General features: G+C 46.0%; 1 non-coding gene across 1 annotated transcript; it reads left to right on the top strand.

Annotated features, from left to right (window-relative positions):
• Positions 1-12,447: 12,447 nt before the first annotated feature.
• On the top strand, positions 12,448-12,638 carry LOC123460571. The gene has a single exon (XR_006637105.1). It is a non-coding gene; the product is annotated as a U2 spliceosomal RNA (small nuclear RNA).
• The last annotated feature ends 4,050 nt before the right edge of the window (positions 12,639-16,688 follow it).

The following is a 16,688-nucleotide window of genomic DNA, read 5'->3' as shown; positions in this document are numbered from 1 at the left end:
ACAGTAAGAGTACACCACAGAGCTACAACAATCTCTTTTTGTTGTTGTTGTTTGGTTTTTCTTTTGTTTATTTTGAAGTAGAGTCTCACTCTACCTCAGGCCTTGAACTCATGGCGATCCTCCTACCTCTGCCTTTCAAGTGCTGTGCTGGGATTAAAGGCATGCACCATTATGTCCAGCTCAGTGCTACTGTGGTACAATCTCTACTTTCTTCTTGGATTTAAAACAAACAAACAAAAAAAAAAACTCCCATGGGGGTTAGGGAGAAGGCTCAGTGGATACAGCACTATCCTACAAATGTAACTGAATTGGGATCCCTAGAACCTAGGTAAAGCCAGACACTCTAGCACAAGTGTCTAATCCCAGTCCATCTATGGCAAGACAGGAGATGGGGTCAGGAGAAAACCCAGAAGCTCACAGGCTGATGAATGCAGTGATGAACATGAGAGACCCTGCTTCACACAAGTGGGACACATCTAGGTTGTTCTCTGATGTCCACAGTGCACTATGGCTCCTTCACTCTCACACATATACATCCACATTAAAAGAAAAATCAAGGGGACTTCTGGGTAATATGGGGGCATAGTAGCTATGCCAAGGCAGCGTTGGGAGGGAAAACTGCAGAAAAACAGCAAAGTAGACTCTTCTACCAAAAAGTAAAGGTGCATAAGTTATTATCAATCACATCAGCGAAGCAGGAGAGACTCAGGTCTTATAGAAAGGAAGAAACTGGCCAGAATGCTGCCAAGTCACTGGTGGCCCTGGTCCATGTGCCCACTATCCTGCCCAACACAGAGCTGCAGGATCAGAGGCCAGGTGGAGGGATTTTCCACTCACATCGGCCTTCACACAAAGTCAAAAATCTGAAGGGGAGACAGCGGGACCAGCTGAGCAGCTGCTGAAGAGAACACAAACAGGACCAGCTGAGAAGCTTGGGTACAGCTCCAGGCATCCTGCACAGCCTCCCATCCCCCAGCCGCCAGTGCTACAGCGAGCCGCCAGAGGATTCATTCAGCCCCCAGCTGCAGGGCATCCAGAACAGCCAACCAGAACACCAGATCTACAGCACATCAGAGAGGGATCAAGGTGGGCACTCAGCTTTGGTGAGATTAGAAGCCATCCCAAAAGGTAACGCGGCCTACTTATACAAAGGCAGGTACAGAGGCCTGCACTGGAAGTGCTAGTCTCTCTTTCCATGTCAGGGCAGGTTACTGGCTACAAATTCTTGGTTGGCTTGACCATTCTCAAATAAGCTGTATTTTGGTGTTGACTATTATTGGCTCTGATGCTTCCTGATTTATAGGAAAGGCCTTTGTCTTTTCCTTCTAAAAAGGAATCAAAGAAGAAAACCAACTCCTGAAGGAATCCCAAGAGAATGCACGAAACCAACTGAATGAGATTAGGAAAGCAATACAAGACATGAGTAAGGAAATAGAAATAATGAAAAAATACCAATCAGCAATACTAGAAATGAAAAGCACAGTAAGTCAAATAGAAAACTCTGTAGAAAGTCTCACCAGTAGAATCATGGAGAAGACAGAATATCTAAACTAGAAGACCACACAGCAGATCTAATACAGTCTAACAAACAGAAAGACAAACTAACAGGAAGACATAAAAGGAATTTCAAGACATTCAGGACACAATGAAGAGATCAAACATAAGAATTCAGGACATAGTAGAAGGAGAAAAATTTCACTACAAAGGCATAGCAGGTATTTTCAACAAAATCAAAGAAGAAAACTTCCCCCAAACAGGGAAAGTAATACCAATACAGATTCAGGAAGACTACTGGATGCCAAACAGACAAAATCAAGAAAGTCTCTGTCACCATCATACTATAATTAAACTACAAAACACACAAACCAAAGAAAATATACTGAAAGCAGTTAGAGAGAAAAATCAAGTCATATACAAAGGCAAGCCCATCAGGATAACAGCAGATTACTCAACACAAACTTTAAAAGCCAGAAGGGCTTGGAATGATATATTCCAAGTTCTGAATGATAACAACTGCCAACCAAGATTATTGTATCCAGCAAAGCTATCCATTCAAATAGATGGAGAAATAAAAATATTCTACAACAAAAACAGGCTAAAGAAATATATGAGGGCTGGAGAGATGGCTTAGCGGTTAAGCGCTTGCCTGTGAAGCCTAAGGACCCCGGTTCAAGGCTCAGTTCCCCAGCTCCCACGTTAGCCAGATGCACAAGGGAGCACACGCATCTGGAGTTCATTTGCAGAGGCTGGAAGCCCTGGCACTCCCATTCTTTCTCTCCCTCTATATGTCTTTCTCTCTGTGTATGTTGCTCTCAAATAAATAAATAAAAAATTTAAGAAAGAAATATATGAGTCCTAAGCCAGATCTACAGAAAATACTTGAAAGGATCCTTCATGCTGTAGAGAAAAAAAAGCACACACATAAGGAAACAGGAAAAAATAAACCAAACTCAAATAATACTTAATATAAGAGAGCAAAGGAAAATTCAGAAGAACTATAAAACAAGAAGAATTGCAAGAATAAACACATACCTTTCAATAGTAACTCTTTTTTTGTTGTTTGGTTTTTCAAGGTAGGGTCTCACTCTAGCCCCAGGCTGACCTGGAATTCACTATGTAGTCTCAGTGTGGCCTTGAATTCACGGCAATCCTCCTACCTCTGTGTTGGGAGCTACGAACCAAACCACGCCCACATTAACAGAAACCGCCATATAGCAAGTTAAGTTTCTACTTTCTCACCTAATATTCAACTACCAGAAACAAAGACTGTCATATAGCAAGTTAAGTTTCTACTTCCTCACCTAATATTCAACTACCAGAAACAAAGGGATCGTACACCTGGCTGAACACTCCCCCATCCTGCTAGTAGCTGATGAAGAAACAAAGGCATTGTGGTTTAATCAGTAACTCTGTGATCTTTGCCCTAACCACGTCCCCTTCCCCCTACAACTCCTTGCTCTGACCAAGCCCCTCCCCCTTACAACCTTATATAAACCTACATGTAAGAATAAACTCTTGAGGCCTTGACAAACACCTAGCATGGTCTCCTTCTTGTGTCTGTTTGCCTTTTTTCACTCAGGTTAGCTTCTTCAACTCCCCGCTGGCCAGGGTAAGTGGTGCCCAATGTGGGGCCCGAGGTATGAAGTGTGACCTGGGCATCACTCGAGTGGGCGGCCGTCCTTACCATTGGATCACCACCCCACCAGGGTGAGTGAAGATCTGCATAGATCACTACAGGCAATACACCTGTAATACAGATCTGCTCCATGGTCACCACAGAAAAAACCCCATCTGTGATACAGATCCACTAAGGTAAGACAAGTGACGCAGACTTCTAGGCAAACCATTTAAAGACTATTTAGTCAGATTTGCAAGACACAAGAACTGCAGGATTCCTTTTTGCACTTCTTTTCCTCCTAATTCAGTTGGCGCCATCGCCAACATTGCAACATAGTGACAGGGTAACTGAAGCCTCTTGGCCAGGGCTACCCTCTGGCATTGGCTGAAGGCCCCTAGCTCTCTGTGCAAGTCCCAACAGCCCATTCGGGCATTGGCAAAAACCTCCTATCTAGTCTCTCTTCCTACCAACCAACCTGGTTACGCAACAGCCAATAAATGCTCTTAGAGTGGCTGCCAACTCTTAAAATTGTGGACAGGCTCATGTCAAAATCACTGGGGAATCCACCATGCCGGTTCTCCAACCGGGAATGTTGCCCTTTGGTCTTGCCATTTCTCCTCTTTCCTTTTCTATCATGGGACAGACCCTAAGTAAGCATAAATTGTTGAAGGGCTTAAAACTTCTCTCAAGACACAAGGAACACAGGTGAAGAAAAAAAATTTAGCAAAGAGTAAAAAGGAGCTAATTGCCATAGTAAAAGATATTTTAAAAGCACAAGGAATTGAGATTGCTTCAAGTTCTTTAAGCAAATTTTTTATTTTATCAGGAGGATTTGTTCTTTTTGTGTGTGTGTGTGTATGTGTTTATGTGTGTTCATTGTGCTTGCTAGTTGTGTCGTGTTTGTGACTGTTTTTGACTAAAGAGATGAGACAGACGCAGGTGACACCCCTATCTCTTCTAGAGAATGATTTCAAGGAAATCAAAGACCTAAGCATAAAAATTAAAAAGGAAAAGTTAAATGTCTTTTGCAGAGGTGAATGCCAGATATTTGTTCTAGATCAAGTTCACCTTACATAGAGGATTATTAAAAACAACAAAACTTCCTCCTTTTTTCCCTAGCAGGACAAAGCTAGAAGGACCTCTACTTATCTTAATCCTTTTACTCACAATTGGACCCCTTATTATAATTAAAATCATGTCTTTTGTATATCAACAGATTGAAGCCATTAAGATGCAGCCTTTACAGGTCCATTATCACAGACTGGAGCTGGCAAATCAAGTCATTGCCACTGAAGACCTACCACCTGCAGCTGTCACTCTCCCTTGATCTTACATACATTCTGTACTCATTTACTATACTACATACATTCTGTACTTATTTACTATACTGCTGTCCTCTACACCTCTGCTATCACTGCGGTCTACCTGTCTTGGCCAAATAGCTACCCCTCCTATGGGAGCTGCATAGGATTCAGACCTATGCATATCAGCTCACAATAAAGTGAGTGCAATATGGGCACCAATGTGGGTGCGAGGCAAAGCACTGCAAGAGAAGATCCCTTTCTGACTGCTTCTGAATTCCCTGAGAGAAAAACCTGGCTGGCATGGAGGTTGGTATCATAACTGTTATCACTAAGGCCGTGCCTTGCTCTCCGGCCACATAGGCCCTGCCTCCCCTCCCCAAAAGGTACCAAGGGCCAAAAATTGTGGGAAAAAGACATCCCCATGGGAGGAGTCAGGTCCCTACTCCCCCAGTTTGTTAACGCCCACCGCTGCAAAGTGGCCTCCCCCTCTTTTTGTATAAAAGAAGGGAGGAAATGTTGGGAGCTATGAACCAAACCTCGGCCATGTTAACAGAAACTGCCATATAGCAAGTTAGTTTTTACTTCCTCACCTAATATTCAACTACCAGAAACAAAGACTGCCATATAGCAAGTTAAGTTTCTACTTCCTCACCTAATATTCAACTACCAGAAACAAAGGGATCGTACGCCTGGCTGAACACTCCCCCATCCTGCCGGTAGCTGATGAAGAAACAAAGACATCGTGGTTTAATCAGTAATTCTGTGATCTTTGCCCTAACCATGTCCCCTTCCCCCACAACTCCTTGCTCTGACCACGTCCCCTTCCCCCTACAACCCTATATAAACCTACATGTAAGAATAAACTCTTGAGGCCTTGACAAACACCTAGCATGGTCTCCTTCTTGTGTCTGTTTGCCTTTTTTCACTCAGGTTAGCTTCTCCTCGAGTCCTTGTTCAACTCCCCGCTGGCCAGGGCACCTCTGCCTCCCAAGTGCTGGGATTAAAGGTGTGTGCCACCACACCCGGCTCCTCAATAATAATTCTTAATTATCAATGGCATCAATGCCCCAACCTAAAGACAAAGGTTTGCAGACTGGGTTAAAAAGCAGGATCCTGGGCTGGAGGGATGGCTTAGGGGTTAAGGCATTTGCCTGCAAAGTCAAAGACCTCAGGTTCAATTCCCCAGGACCCACGTTAGCCAGATGTAACCACATGCATCTGGAGTTCATTTGCAGTGGCTGGAAGCCCTGGCGTGCCCATTCTCTTGTATGCTCTCTCTCTCTCTCCTTCCCTCCTTCCCTCTTTCTCTGTCAAATAAATAAATAAAAATAAAATAAAATAAAAAAGCAGGATCCTACAATTTGTTTCCTCCAAGAAACTCACCTTTCCATAAAAGATGTACACTATGTTAGAGTGAAAGGATAGAAAACAGTATTTCAAGCAAATGGGCCTACAAAACAAGCAAGTGTTGCTATTCTTAATGTCAGACAGGGTATACTTCAAACCAACATTACTTAGGAAAGAAAAATAAGGTCATTTTATAGTAATTAAAGGAACACCGCAACAAGAGGACATTACAATTCTAAACATACATTTGCCTAATATGGGGGCTCCCAATTTCATCCAACACTATTGGAATTCAGGTCACAGATAACACCAAACACAGTTGTAGTGGGTAACTTCAACACCCCACTGTCATCATTGACAGGTCATCCCAGCAAAAAATAAACAGAGAAGCATCTGGATTAAATAAGACCATAGAACAAATGAACTTAACAGATATCTACAGAACATTTCATACAAATGCTGCAGAATACACATTCTTTTTTGCAGCACATGGAACATTCTCTAAAATAGGTCATATAGTAGGACACAAAGCAAATCTTAACAAATACAGGAAAATTGAAATAATTCCTTGCATTCTATCTGATCACAATAGGACCAAATTATAAATCAACAGCAAGAAAAACCATAGTGCATACACAAAAGCATAGAAACTAAACAATCCACTGCTAAATGATGAATGGGTCAATGAAGAAATCAAGAAGGAAATCAATGGGCTGGAGAGATGGCTTAGCGGTTAAGCGCTTGCCTGTGAAGCCTAAGGACCCTGGTTCGAGGCTCAATTCCCCAGGACCCATGTTAGCCAGATGCACAAGGGGGCACATGCGTCTGGAGTTTGTTTTCAGTGGCTGGAGGCCCTGGCGCACCCATTCTCTCTCTCTCTCTGTCTGTCACTCTCAAATAAATAAATTAATTAACTTTTAAAAAAAGAAGGAAATCAAAACATTTATAGAATCAAATGACAATGAGAATACAACATACCAAAACCTTTCAGACACAATGAAGGCAGTCCTAAGAGGGAATGTTTTTTTTTTGTTGTTGTTTGTTTTTTTGAGGTAGGGTTTCACTCTAGCTCAGGCTTACCTAAAATTCACTATGTAGTCTCAGGATGGCCTTGAACTCATGGCGATCCTCCTACCACTACCTCCCGAGTGGTGGGATTAAAGGCATGTGCACGCCTGGCTATAAGAGGGAAATTTATAGCTTTAAGTGTCTTTATTAAGATATTAGAAAGTCGGGTGTGGTGGTGCACACCTTTAATCCCAGTACTCAAGAGGCAGAGGTAGGAGGATCACTGTGAGTTCAAGACCACCCTGAGACTGCATAGTGAATTCCAGGTCAGCCTGGGCTAGAGTGAGACCCTACCTCAGAAAACCAAAAAAAAAAGAAAGAAATTATAAAGGTCACAAGTAAACAACTTAATGCTTTACCTTAAGGCCTTGGAAGAAGTACAAGGGAGGAGAGGGGGGACTTCAGAGGATGGCATTGCATGTATGTAAGTAGAAGAACAGATTATTAGGGGGGGACAGGCACTACTGAGGTCAGGGGAAGAGATTGCGTAAGGGAACGGTAGGGGAAAGGTTAATCAAAATCTATGAGCCAGGCATGGTGGCACACACCTTTAATCCCAGCACTCGAGAGGCAGAGGTAGGAGGATCAGCATGAGCTAGAGGCCACCCTGAGACTGCATAGTGAGTTCCAGGTCAGCCTGGGCTAGCGTGAGACCCTAAGAGGGCATGAATGTCATATGGAAACCTACTTTTTTGGACAATGGCACACCCAGAAGCCATAGATTGTTACTAGAAAAATTTCATTGCCAGCGATGGGATACCTTCCAGTGAGTTGTTGGCCAGGGAGATCCCTGATGCCCCCAAAACATTACAGGCCATTGCCAAGGCCCTTGGTTTCCCACCAGGAAGAGACAGTAAGACCCTATTGCTGAAGATTCCACATGCTTGGGCTACAAGGTCACTGAGAAATCCTGCTGGAGCTGAGCTAAAAACCTCCTCCTACTAGACCAGCTGACAGAAAGCTGGAAAAAGCTATGCTGCATGCAGCTCCATGGGAGAGAGAGAGAAGTCATCAGTGGAGATAAACAACAGTGGACCCTGCAAGCCTTAAGGTGGGCCAGCCAGGCCAAATGAGCCAACAGGTACAATAGTGGCATGTAGTTATGGGGAAAACCAACTGCTTTCTATTTGGACTGGAAGCCCGCTCTACAGGAGGAAATGCATGCCTGATACTGAAAAACCTATGATGGGGGAAGTCCTGAGCCCTAGGTGTGTAATGCCTGCTGCAGTCTGGCTAAATGTATATATTATGCTCACCAAACTGCCCAGTAAGCACGTCTCTTAATGTTCATAGCTATATATTAATGTAACCCTCACTTTTGGTTAGAGAAGCTTTTTTCAGATGGTGACCACTGGGATGACTCAAAAAGCACCAGAGTGCTGAGAAGAAGTGACAGAGGAGTATTCAGCACTGAAACATCTCTATCACACCTTCCAAGGCTCAGAGTCCATGGCGGAAGTGATGGCGGGAGAAAGTTAAAAGGCAAAGGAAGGGTAGGTGTTGCAGTCCGGTTCACGTTGCTGGTAGAAATCACCCAACAAAGAGCTGCTTCTGGGAAAAAAAGATTTAATTTGGCTTACAGGCTCGAGGGGAAGCTTCACGATGGCAGGGGAAAATGATGGCATGAGCAGAGGGTGGACATCACCCCCTGGCCAACATAAGGTGGACCATAGCAACAGGAGGGTGTGCCAAACACTGGCATGGGGAAACTGGCTATAAAGCCCATAAGCCCACCCCCAACAATACACTCCCTCCAGGAGGCATTAATTCCCAAATATCCATCAGCTGGGAACCTAGCATTCAGAACACCTAAGTTTATGGGGGACACCTGAATCAAACCACCACATTCCGCCCCTGGCCCCCATAAACTGATATCCATACATGATGTAAAATACAATGCATTCAGTCTGACTTTAAAAGTCCCCATAGTTTTTATCAATCTCAATGATGTTCATACATCCCCATAGTTCAAGATCTTTTAACTGAGCCATAATACCAAAATATAACCTCAAAAAACCCAGAATGGCACAGAATAAATATTCACACTGCAATAGATGGTATTGGGCATAGCAAAGAAACATTCAACCAATACAAGATTTAAAATAACCAGGGCAAACATCAAACTCTGTAGCTTCAAGTCCAGCAACTCAAACCAGTGACAAATCTTCAAGTCCGATAATTCTAACCAGCAACAAGTCTCTGGCATTCCAATTCCGCCCCTCCAGCTAGACTACTCACAGTCCTGGGAAACTACACCGGGGCCAGCAGCTCCTCGGCAGCCATCTCATGGTCCCGACATCTCCACTGGGTCTCCACTGCAAGCCACGGTTCATCCTCATGGCTCCATGGGGTCTCTATGCAGGCAACCAGCAAACCTGCTTCACACTGCCCATGGCCATTTCCAAAACACAAGACCGTGTTGCAAACTCAATGACCCTCTTTCCAGCATTTCTTATACTCCACAATACCAGGCAGGGTGCCAATTTGTTAATCCAGGGGGGATTAAAGCAGACTTTGAAGAACAGGGCACTCCTTGAGCACTCAGACACCTTCAAAAGAGTTGACATTCTTCTTGTTGCCCCAGCGCAGGTCAGCTAGCCCAGTCTCAAAGGTTGTAATCTCTCAGTTGCAGCTGAACGGGCAGCAGGTCACCCAAAGATTTTCCTTTCTGTGCCATATCCCTCTGCACACACCAGTTCATTTCTACGCAAAGCAACCCTGCACAACTTCTCAGGACATGGGCACAAGAGCAAGCTTCTCACACAAACTGCTAGTCCAGTCCAGGCAAAGCTCTTTCTCACCCTCATAAACCAAACCTCACAGTCCATAGTTCTTATTGCATTCAGGTTTTGCAGCTCAGACCAGAATAGTCCATCAGGCTGTACTTACAGCACTGCAAGGCATCTCTTAGGCCAAGGTTTCAACTCCTTCCACATTCCTCTTGAAAATCAGCTCCAAAAGGCCAAAGCCACATAGTCAGGTGTCTAGCAGCAATCCCACTCCTCAGTACCACTTTACTGTTGCAGTCCGGTTCACATTGCTGGTAGAAATCACCCAACAAAGAGCTGCTTCTGGGAAAAAGAGATTTAATTTGGCTTACAGGCTCGAGGGGAAGCTTCACGATGGCAGGGGAAAATGATGGCATGAGCAGAGGGTGGACATCACCCCCTGGCCAACATAAGGTGGACCATAGCAACAGGAGGGTGTGCCAAACACTGGCAAGGGGAAACTGGCTATAAAGCCCATAAGCCCACCCCCAACAATACACTCCCTCTAGGAGGCATTAATTCCCAAATATCCATCAGCTGGGAACCTAGCGTTCAGAACACCTAAGTTTATGGGGGACACCTGAATCAAACCACCACAGTAGGACTCCTTACAACGTGCTCTTCCAGACACAAAATGGCCTGGATATCCATGACCTCACAGTGCCTGACACTACCTACACAAGACCATCATAATAGGAGGAAAAGATGATGACATCAAAATAAAAGAGAGGGGCTGGAGAGATGGCTTAGCGGTTAAGTGCTTGCCTGTGAAGCCTAAGGACCCCGGTTCGAGGCTCGGTTCCCCAGGTCCCACGTTAGCCAGATGCACAAGGGGGCGCACGAGTCTGGAGTTCGTTTGCAGAGACTGGAAGCCCTGACGCACCCATTCTCTCTCTCTCCCTCTATCTGTCTCTCTCTCTGTGTCTGTCTCTCTCAAATAAATAAATAAATAAATAAATAAATAAACATAAAAAAATAAAAAATAAAAGAGAGACTGATGGAGAAGGGGACGGGATATGATGGAGAGTGGAGTTGTAAGGGGAAAGTGTGTTGGGGGAGGAATCAGCATAGCTTATTGTCTATAATTATGGAAGTTGTCAATAATTTAAAAAAATCAAGCTGGAGAGATGGCTTAGCAGTTAAGGCACTTGCCTGGAAAGCCAAAGGATCCAGGTTCAATTCCCCTGTACCCAGGTAAGCCAGATGCACAAAGTGGCACATACATCTGGAATTCGCTTGCAAAGGCTGGAGGCCCTGGTGTGCCTATTTTTTTTTCTCTCTCTCTCTCAAATAAACCAATAAATATTTTTTTTAATCTAAGCATTTGCTCTTTTTAAAAAATATTTTATTTCTATTTATGTATTTGAGACAGATTGGACACACCAGGGCCTCCAGCCACTGCAAAAAATGCGTGCACCCTCTTGTACAGCTGGCTTACTGTGGGTAATGGACAATTGAACCTGGGTCCTTTGGCTTTGTAGGCAAGTGACTTAATCGCCAAGCCATCTCTTTAGCTCACTTTAAATCTTTAATCCCAGCATTCGGTAGGGAAAGGTCAATTTATATTACTGATGAAGAAACTTAGCTGCATTTCCTAGGGCCTTAACCTCAATAGTCTTCCTTCCCCCAACCCCAAGATCCTCAGAGGCCATGTTTCCTCTCTGGTGTCCTGCCCCTCGATCTTTTCCCTGCCCACCCCCACCCACCCAAGCCAGCAGCTTCTCTGATTCAGTATATGCATATCACCAATTACGCATGGGTTAGTTACCCAACTAATGTTTGCTGGGCACCAAACAAGACCAAGCACACCCACAGAAGTACTGCTGAGGGCCACGGCCCTCAATGACCTCAGATGTCAGCAAGGTAAGGAGAGGTTACCCACAAAGGCGGTGAATGCTGTACTTGCTACAAACACCTGGCACAGACAGTAAGACATGGAAAACCAAAGAATTAAGGGGACATGGGAAGGAAATGGGGTCCTTCGCTGTTGAATCTCTTGCCAGCTGAGACACAAGAATTCTAACTTAATTTAATAATTAACAAAACTTGTGACGGTTTGCCTACATAGTCGTTTTCTACAGTGCCTTTCTAAAGAGAGAAAGGGAGGCGTTTTTGACTCCAGCTCAGCTTCACAGATTCCATGTTGGGGTCAAGGCTCCCGGTTTCCTGTGAGCAGACAGGACCCTGAAAACAACTCCGGCTGTGGCAGGTGGCATCATGAAGCTGCAGCGGCCACTGCGATGACAAAGCGAAGTAAAATACAAGGAGGCCTCTGATCACTGGGGAAGGGCGCAGCGTAGACGACCGGCGAGGACCGTGGGTCAGGGCCGCGGCGTCCCCGGGAGGCGCCCTCGGGAGGAGGCGGCGCGTGGCGAGAACCCCGCGACCCCGACCCCGCCGGCCGCGGCTCCCAGTCCCGCCGTCCTCGGGCTGCCGCGGTGTAAGGACGACGCGTCCTCGTGGGTGACGGCTGCGTCCCGCACCGCCCTCTGTCTGCGCGGGGGAAACGTGGGCCGCCCAACGCCAGGGCTCACGGTCGTGTCGGAGCTCCGCCCACCGGGACAGGCGGGAAGCGGCCGCCAGCCGGAAGCAGATGGCGGAGGCACTCGGTGACCACGCCCCCGGGGCGGGGCATGCAAATGAGAGCCTGCCCGGGAACGCCGGGACAGCTGCGGACGTGGGTCCCGGTGTCCCCCAAGTGCGGAGGGGGAGCGCGCGGAGAGAATGGGGTGAGTGAGCGGGGGCGGCGGCGAGGGAGGGGGCGCGGGGTGCGGTGAGGTGGTGACCACGACGTGAAGGTGGGTGCGGCGAGGACGCGCGGGCTGAGCGCGGGCTGCGGGGCATCGCTTCTCGGCCTTTTGGCTAAGATCAAGTGTAGTATCTGTTCTTATCAGTTTAATATCTGATACGTCCTCTATCCGAGGACAATATATTAAATGGATTTCTGGAGCTTGGAGTTGGAATAGGAGCTTGCTCCGTCCACTCCACGCATCGACCTGGTATCGCAGTACTTCCAGGAACGGTGCATCCCTCCGGGGAACAATCATGGTTAAAAATAAGAATGGTTTTTAATATAATTCTCAGCGGTCTTGTCACTCATCGCACGCATATCCCAGGTTATCCCTGATGGTGGCCTCTATTTCCTGGCAATCTTGCCTCTGCTTTCCAAGGTCTGTGATTAAAGGAATGCACTACCACATTTTTAAGGAGGGGGTACTCCAGTGCCTAGAATGCAGATGGCATTACACCACCTTGAGCATCTGCCTTTATGTGGGCATGGGCAAGTGCCACTAACACTGCCCCAGACCTTTTGGTTTTTTGACCTTGAACTCAAGGTGATCTTCCTACCTGTTCTTCCTTAGCTTGCTGGGATTAAAGATGTGCAACCACCAGTCCCTGCCCACTAACATTTTTAATTTTATTGTTTTATTAGAGAGAATGGGCAGCAACTGCAAACGAACTCCCGTGCATCTGGCCACCGTGAGTTCTTCTGGGGAGTTGAACCTGGGTGCTTAGGCTTTGCAGGCAACTGCCTTAACCACTAAGCCATCTATCTCTCCAGCCCCCCATTCCCCCTCACCCCCCAAGCTAGAGTTTCTAGCCTAGGCTGACCTGGAATTCACTCTGTATTCTCAGGTTGACCTGGAACTCCCAGCAATCCGACCTCTACCTCTGGAGTGCTAGGATTAAAGGTGTGTGCCACACACCTGGCCTTTCCTAATACATCTGGAAGAAAGAACTTTGAAACACTACCCTCTCAGGTCTTCACTCTACATTCTCTTGTTTAGTCTTGGAGAAATGCTGGTTTGCTCTGTGTGTGTGTGTGTGTGTGTGTGTGTGTGTGTGTGTTAAACATATTCATTTGCAAGGGGAAAGAAAGAGAAGGTTGGTACACACAGGACCTCTTGTCACTATGAAGGAACTCCAGATACATGTGCTGCATGAACTGGCTTTATGTGGGGTGCTGGGGAATCAAACCTGGGCATGCAGGCTTTGCAAGCAAATGCCCTTAACTGCTGAGCTATATCCCCAATCCTTGCTCTGTGTGTTTAAATATTTTTTTTTCAAGTTTATCATATATAGAGAGAGAAAATGGGTGTTCCATGGCCTCTAGCCACTGCAAATGAACTCCAGACACATGTGACATCTTGTGTATATGGCTTATGTAGGTACTGGGGAATTGAACCTGGATCCTTAGGCTTCCCAGACAAGTCCATTTTTTAAAACTTATTTTATTTGAGAGAGACAATGGAATAGCAGGGTCTTTAGCCACTGGAAACAAACTCCAGATGCATGTGCTACCTTGTGCACTTGGCTTTATGTGTATACTGGAAAATGAAATCTGTGTCCTTAGGTTTTGCAGGCAAGCATTAACTGCTGAGCCATCTCGTGACCCTGGTCTGTGATTTGGAAGAAGCCATTTCTCCACTATAAATTTATATGTATATATTTATTTCTTTCCAAGCAAAGAGAAATAAAAGAGACAGGGAGAATGGATGCACCAGGGCCTCCAGTCACTGCAAACGGACGCCATGTGCATGCACCATCTTGTGCATCTGTGTTTACATAGGAAATGAAGCTGGCTTTGTTAACTGCTGAGACCCTCCACTATAACTTCTTTTAAATTTTATTTATTTACTTGCAAGGAAAGGAAAGGGAGGGGGAGTGGAGGGGGAGGGAGAGGAGAGGAGGGGAGAGAGAGAAAAGGTATGGGAGGGGAGGGGAGGGGAGAGGAGAAGAGAAGAGAAACGAGAGAGGATGGGCACACTAGGGCCTCCAGCCATTGCAAACAAACTCCAGATGCATGTACCACTTTGTACATCTGGCTTTACATGAGTACTGGGAAAACTAACTGAACCTTGGTCATTGGGCTTTGCAGGCAAGTGCCTTAACCGTGGAGACATCTCTTCTATCTCCACTATAGCTTCTGATGAGATCGCCCTCCTAACAAGTCTTCAGCCACTCTGGTCCCTCCTCTTTGGGAACTCTATTGTCAGCCTGTCATAATTCTCTCTGTCCTTGGAACTGAGTAGCCCTTTTGTTTCTCTAGACCTTTTCCTTGGCTCCAGCCTTGTGGTTCCCTTTTCCCAAAGGTGTTTCTCACATCCTTCACAAATTGTGTCTTTGAACATACATAGATATACTTGCGACCGTCTTGGCATACTTTGCTCATCTTCTGCGTTGTTTAGGGTCAACCTGTCCTTCTTGGACTCCTGTTGCTACTTGCTGACCACTTGAAGCCAGCCCATCATTTCTACCAAAGCCTCTCTACGCTCCAGGATCCTGTGCAAATGCACGGTGTACATCTGTCACCATGTGGAATTTCTGCAGCTTTTTACTTCAGTGTTCCCTTGGCCTACTTTCTGTTAGGCATGGAAAGTTAAGGTTGAAATTAAACCTTTTGCTCAAAGGGTGGGATGTTAGGGATTGAATTTCGGGCTTCCCACATGCTTGGCAATGCTCTACCACCAAGCTAGTCCTAGCCTCAAACAGTGTTCATCTTATCAGCACCACACTCTAACCAACTGAACCTCTGCTCTGTTTTTCTTCTGGAACCAGGCACTCACTGACAAACACATTAACTGGAGGGCAACAACTGCCCTTTTTCCAGTCTTTGGGACTTGGCTAAGGGATGTTTGCCTGGGAGAGAGCTCCTGTTTGGGGAGGGTAGTTACACAGCTCATTCACACCCACCCTCCATCCTGACAGTATAAATAAAATGGATTTTATTCATGAGGAAGCAAACTGGTGGTTAGAAACTTGGTCTTTGTGATTCCTGAAAGGCTCCCAGACACCCAGTCGTTACCCAGCCCCCTGGTGGTCTGACTTGTGGAAGCTACTATGCAAGAGAGAGAGAGAGAGAGAGAGAGGGTGTGATGGGGTGTTATGTTTGGGTATACAACCACAAACCCCATACCCAAGCTTTTCTCTGATTTTTTTGCTTGTTTTTTGAGGTAGGGTCTCACTGTAGCCCAGGCTGACCTGGAATTCACTGTCGTCTCAGGATGGCCTTGAACTCACAGCATCCTTCTATCTCTGCCTCCCGAATGCTGGGATTAAAGGCGTGTGCCCAGACTGAGAAGGATAATCATAAAATTTAAAAAACTTTTATTCAGAAGTTTAGGAGGAGTGAGGGTGTCTGCAGACCAAAGAAGGGGGAATGGATACACCCAGGTGGTCTAAGGACCATGTCCATGAGCCTAGGGCAAAACAAAAATAAGGACAAAACCTTACCAGTGGCAAAAACCTCAGGTGCTGGGAGATGAACAGCCCAGGAGCTGGAAAAAAGGAGGAAGCCTCCTGTTGCAGTCAGGTTCGCATCACTGGCAGAAGTCACCTGACCAAAAGGAGGAAGCCTCCTGTTGCAGTCAGGTTCGCATCACTGGCAGAAGTCACCTGACCAAGGGCAGCTTGTGTGAAAAAAAGGGGTTATTCTGGTTTACAGACTTAGGGGAAGTTCCATGGTGGCAGGGGAAACCAATGGCATGAGCAGAGGGTGGACATCACCCCCTAGCCAACATAAGGTGAACAACAGGAACAGGAAAGTGTGCCAAACACTGGCAAGGGGAAACTGGATATAATGCCCATAAGGCCACCCCCAACAGTACACTGCCTCCAGGAAGCATTAATTCCCAAATCTCCATCAGCTGGAGACCGACCATTCAGAACACCTAAATTTATGGGGGACACCTGAATCCAACCACCATACCTCCTGTGTGGGCTGTGACGGGGCTTTTGTTTGTTTGTTTTTTGAGGTAGGGTCTCACTCTACCTCAAGCTGACCTGGAAGTCACTATCTAGTCTCAGGGTGGCCTTGAACTCACGGCGATCTTCCCATCTCTGCCTCTCGAGTGCTGGGATTAATCCAACGGGGCTTTTTATTATGGGTCCAGGGCTGAATAAGAAGCCAACACACCTGGTTGCAGCATCCCAGTACCCACATAAGCCAGATGCACAGGGTAGTGCATGCATCTGGAGTTCGCCTGCAGTGGCTGGAGGCCCTGGTGCACCCATTCTTTCTATCTGCCTTTCTCTGTCTGTGTTAAATAAATAAATAAGTAAATATTTAAAAATACTAGTATT

The sequence above is a fragment of the Jaculus jaculus genome, chromosome 4 (genome assembly GCF_020740685.1).
Source record: "Jaculus jaculus isolate mJacJac1 chromosome 4, mJacJac1.mat.Y.cur, whole genome shotgun sequence".
Taxonomy (NCBI): Eukaryota; Metazoa; Chordata; class Mammalia; order Rodentia; family Dipodidae; genus Jaculus; species Jaculus jaculus.
This window is presented reverse-complemented; position numbering and strand designations above follow the sequence as displayed.